This window comes from Rhinopithecus roxellana, chromosome 21 (genome assembly GCF_007565055.1).
Source record: "Rhinopithecus roxellana isolate Shanxi Qingling chromosome 21, ASM756505v1, whole genome shotgun sequence".
Lineage (NCBI taxonomy): Eukaryota > Metazoa > Chordata > Mammalia > Primates > Cercopithecidae > Rhinopithecus > Rhinopithecus roxellana.
Window position 1 is genome coordinate 17,212,979 of NC_044569.1, and position 5,769 is coordinate 17,218,747.

The window sequence follows — 5,769 nt, forward strand, 5'->3', positions numbered from 1 at the left end:
GTCTCTATTATTGTTAAGATCTGCAACTTGGTTCAGTAGAACTTGATGTTTTGAATAAGGAGAGCTCTTTCTTTAGAGGGAGGGAATGCTCTCACCTGCTTCCTTCTGCCTTTGACTTCTCACCCTGCACATTTGCACTGGCTCTGCTCAGGAAAGCAGTTCTGAGGCCTTGGGAATGAATGCTGCACCCACATCCGGTGAGGCTCCCATAGGTATTTAAAGTATAATCAGATGAAATTTTTAATGAAGTTCACTGGGAAGATTGAACTTACTCCAGGTCCCTATTTTTCCATTTTCTCACATTGTTACTTTGTCTTTAGAGAGCATCTTTGGATCTCTCCAACCCCTTTGTAGTGAGGAAGGGATTCTATGCCCAGTGATCCTGGGTATGAGAAGGTGCTTCTCTCCTCCTCCTCCCACACATGATGGTGTGGTTTATACTCAGGGGTCCAGAGGGTGATTTGTGACCACATTCCTTGCGGGGAGTTTCTACTAGGATATTTATAGTCTGAGCAAAGGCGCAGACCAGCCATTCCTTTCCTCTTGCTTTCCATCCCTGGCCTCCATCCTTGTCCCCCACTGAGTTGATGCACTCGTGAGCCTGTGCATCAGCTCACAGGATGGCTCGTGAGCCTGAAGTTACACTCAGTGATGGCTGTGCTTATGCAGGTGGTCATCCTCCCCTCTACAAGCCCACAGGGTAGTGTTGGTCCATCCACCTGAGAGCTTCCAAATCCCATCAAGGGAGGAACTTTGGCATTCAGGAATCCTGTCTGTATCATCTTTGACCACTGCTCCTGCAGCCTCCAGATGAAAATGTCCAGTGAGGAAAGCTCATCTCTAATGAAGTTACCCATCCCACTGAGTTTCTAAGAAGTTTCTCCCTGTGCTGAGCTTGTGTGTGCCTTATCTGCTTCCCCATGACTTCCAGCCTGGGGTCTTACCCTGTCCTCTGGAGCAATGCAGAGTGAGTACATCCACTTCACATCCATTCTGCTGGCATCCTTCTGGAGCCTGCTGTCCATGTGTGAACCCAGTCCCTTCATCATCTTCCACCTGGATAGCTGTATTTTTCCAGTCACTTCTCCCCCAAATGCCTGCCCACCATGACCCACTGCATCTTCTGAAAGCCTGTGCCACCCCATCTCTCCTGCTGCTCAGTTGGAGAGCAGGCTCAGGCTTCCTTAACTTACCTGTTCAGAGCCTGTGGGATTCAGGGTCAGTTTGTTTCATTATCACATTTGTAGAACTTTGTGTTGTTCCCAGCACGAGGTGGGATTTGAAAGATGAGGTGTGCTCTGTTTGCAAGGATTGTTGAGATGGAGCCTAATGATTGCACACACATGTGCTGTGAAGAGTTAAGGGTAAAAAGCACAACTCTGACTCAGTGGTTGCTGAGATCAGTGAAAGAAGAGGCAAATGAAGTTAGGTGGGGCTGGGGTGGGGTTTATTGTTTTGAACTGTTTATTACAAACACAACCTCTTCCAAGACTCAGCACTGCCACATCATGCAAGTGGGCTTGTCCTCATCAGCTAACTGATAGGAGAACAATGCCCTAAAGTAACGGATTTATCCACCTGCTCAGGCCAGTTTCATGCAGGGGAATCTTCCCAGATGGCACATTGCCCCTTCCAAAACCTTCTGCTGACAAATGCATCACATTAATTATGATGGAAAACAAGTAAGAAGACATGTTCTACAAAAATTAGGTCACTTGTCCAGGTGCGGTGGGCCACATGCCTGTAATCCCAGAACTTTGGGAGGCTGAGGTGGGTGGATCACAAGGTCAGGAGACTGAGACCATCCTGGCTAACACGGTGAAACCCCATCTCTACTAAAATACAAAAAAATTAGCTGGGCGTGGTGGCATGCACCTGTAGTCCTAGCTACTTGCGAGGCTGAGGCAGGGGAATCGCTTGAACCCGGGAGGCAGAGGTTGCAGTGAACAGAGATTGTGTCACTGCATACCTGCCTGACAACAGAGCAAGACTCTGTCTCAAAAAAAAAAAGGTCACTTTTGTCACCAAGAATATTTTTTTCTTATCCACATCTATGTCACCTTTTGCAGTAGATACTTTCATGACTGATTTCAGGCTTTTTGTTTTTTTGAGACAGGGTCTTGCTCTGTTGCTCTGTCACCCAGGTTGGAGTGCAGTGGCGTGATCACAGATCACTGCAGCCTTGACCTCTTGGGCTCAAGTGATCTTCCTGCCTCAGCCTCCCAAGTACCTGGGACTACAGGCACACACCACTACATTCAGCTAATTTTTTTTTTTTTTGGTAGAGATGGCGTCTCACTTTGTTGCCCAGGCTAGTTTTGAATTCCTGGGCTCAAGCCATCCTCCCGCCTCAGCCTCCCAAAGTTCTGGGATTACAAATGTGAGCCACTGTGCCCAGCTTTTGATTTCAGACATTATAATGCAGATCTTCTCCTTTACAACACTATTATTTGGTTATCTACTTATAATTACTGATTTCACATTGGTCTGTTTTCACTAGATTGTAAGCTCCATGGGGACAAGCCCTGTGCCAGCATGTCTCTAGTGTTGGCAGACAATACTCGAAATCTGTTGACAGACTGATTTTATTGAAAGCTGGCCCTTTTTAAACATTGATTGATTGAATATTAAATGTATGTATTTTATTAATTTAAAATTTATTTTAAATGCATTTTGTCTTTAGTGTCTAATTTCAAAATTTCTTATATGAAGTTTCAGCTAAAAATGTACTTTGTGTATTCTGTAGAGAAGCTTCGTATTCAGAGTTTATGGACATTTATGATTTTATGTCCGCTCCTTGGTTCTTATCTCCTGGAGTTCAGCCTTATGTGCTTCTCAAAGTGTATAAAAAATCAAAGACAGTGTAATGTCCCTTGAATTTAATTCTAACACCAAACCTCCAGGAGTCACAAAAAGTCCTTTTTTAAAAAAAACATGTGGTGAGAACAGACAACAACTTGTCTTTCTGGGCATTCTTTAGCCAGAAGAGAGGTTTTCTTTTGCATAGTTTGGTGAGCATCACGAATCCTTTAAGGAGGGTGGCAGTGCTGACTTGTCGCCATTGAGAGTCAGCCTCATCCCCTCTTCAGCCTTGTGGATGGAGAAAGACAGGCAGTGATTATTTTCTCATGTTGAAAGATGTCTGCTTCTCCTTCTCTTTCAGTGAAAAGTTGCTTTTTTAATTCAATATGTACTGAACAGATTCTAGAGTTTCAGAAACAAAAGAAGCAGAACCAACATGTATAGATCTCACTATAGAGTCATCACTATTTGGGGAAAGACAGACTAGATAATAGTCAGATGTGATATAGTATGTTTAAGCTATAGGATGGCAGGTGCATGAGTTTTGGTTGTGTTATTCTTTATTTTTTGTATGACTTATGATATTCATGATAATTAAAAAGTTTTGGAACAATTCATCTCAATTTTCTTTTCTTTGTTCAAAAAGCAAACATAGGCCAGGTGTGGTGGCTCATGCCTATAATCCCAGGACTTTGGGAGGCCAAGGTGGGTGGATCACTTGAGGTCAGGAGTTTGAGACCAGCCTTGCCAACATGGTGAAACCCCATCTCTACTAAAAATACAAAAATTAACCAGGCATGGTGATGGCACTAGTAATCCCAGCTACTCAGGAGGCTGAGGCAGGAGAATTACTTGAACCTGGGAGGTGGAGGTTGAAGTAAATGGAGATCCTGCCACTGCATAGCAGCCTGGGTGACGGAGTGAGACTCCATCTCAAAAAAATAAAACTTTAAAAAAAATGAAATAAAAATTAAGAGCAAACATTGAGCAAGAAAAGGTGCCAGCCTGCTGAGGTACCATCTCTGTCCTTGTAACTAAGCCAAAGGCAGGTGGATGAGAGAAGGGAACTGCACTTAGGCTGAAAGATTCGTTATGTTGGTAGCAGGTGGAGTTGTCTGGAACTTATGAATTGCATTTTCCTTTTAGCTTTTGCAGAAAGCAAGCTATTTTTTTCTCTTATTACAGCTACTATATTTTGAGTTATTCTCACCTTTATTCCATTTTTTAAATATGGGCCTGCAAAAGTGTATCTAGTACTATAACAATATCTTTTTTCCTCTAAATTTTTATTTTTTAATTTTTGTGGGTATGTAGTAGGTTTATATATTATTGGGAGTATAACAATACCTTAATAGGGAGAAACAACATTTGAGGGGAGGGAAAATATGTATACAATACACAGAGTGGGGTCACGTGATACCATTCTAGGCATTTTGTCAGAGGTGGACCTAAAATTTGAATCTGAGCATGCTGGTATCTTCAAAAGGGGGAAACATACAGCCACTAAATTCACAATTTCCAGATGATAAAGGCAAACACGTTTGTTCAGGGCAAGTGGTGCTCAGGCTTGAGAGAAAGTTGTCTTCATAAAGAGAATACTATAAAACTTCCATTCCTGGGGTGGCCTTAGCACCTGCATGGTGGGAGCAGCCAGCCAGCCTCCCCAGCCAGCTCGCTGAGAATGGGTGGGCCAGCCCAGTGGCGCCATGATCCTCTTACCATGTAACTCCCACAGTAACTAGCTGCTCTACACCAGCTGCTCTACAGCCAGGACCACGGCTGCCTTGCTTGCGGGATGGAAAACGGATTCTGAGTCTATAACACCAATCCATTAAAAGAAAAAGAGAAACAAAAATTTCTAGGAGGAAGAGTTGGTCACAATGAAATGTTATTTTGCTGCAACTATTTAGCTTTAGTTGTTGGTGGAAAAAAACCAAAATACCTTCCCAACAAAGTGATGATCTGAGATGACTGAAAAAGGAGACTGTTAATGAAATAGGATTTGCTACAGAAATCAAGGCAGTTAAATTGCAGTGAGATAGAATTGTGATTGTTTTGGACTCCATGATTAAGGTGTTCACACTCACACAGAACCCCCATCAGCTGTACATCTTTGAAACCTCCTGTAACCCTAAAGGCTGCTGTGTCCTCTGTCCTAATAGCAACAACTCTCTTCTGGCCTTGCCAGGCAGGCACACAGGCCATGTGCAGCTCGTGGACCAGGCCAGCACTGAGAAGCCACCTGTGGACATTCCCGCTCCCGAGGGCATCCTGAGCTGCATCACACTTAACCTGCAGGGAAAAGAATTGCAACCACACCTGAAAAGGGGACGCTTATAAGAATATTTGATACGTCATCAGGACATTTAATCCAGGAACTATGAAGAGGATCTCAAGCAGCTAATGTTTTCTGCATTAGCTTCAATCAAGATGTGTCCTTCATTTGCATATCCAGTGACCACAGCACAGTGTACATTTTTGCAGCTGAGGACCCAGAAAGGAATGAACAGTCCAACTTGGTGTCAGCTAGTTTCCTTCCAAAATCCTTTAGTTCCAAAGGGGTTTCTCCAAGTTTCAGGTTCCCTTGGGCTCTCCATGCATTTGTGCCCTTGGAGCAGAGCCAAATGCAGTCACTGTGATTTGTGCAGACAGTGGCTACTACAAATTCCTATTCAACCCTAGAAGGGAATGCATCCCAGACATCTATGCACAGTTTCTGGAAATGATCTATGACAAGCTGTGATTCCTCAACCATGAGTGCAACAGCACCCAACACTCATTGTCCCTGAGACCCCTGGGGTTGGTGCCAGTGCCCCATGGGACTCTTGGATCGTGGGCTGGCGGGGCTGCCCAGGGATCTTGGTCTGAAACCATACGTGGTTGTCTGCTTTCCTAAGAAGGACTTCCATGTTTGGTATTAAAGAGAGCATCCTCATCAAAGCACTGCAGACACTCAGTGGGTCTAAC

At 44.0% G+C, this 5,769-nt stretch overlaps 1 pseudogene; it reads left to right on the forward strand.

The window, feature by feature from the left end:
- Positions 1–4,505: 4,505 nt before the first annotated feature.
- Positions 4,506–5,545, forward strand: LOC104661880 (annotated as a pseudogene).
- Positions 5,546–5,769: the final 224 nt, after the last annotated feature.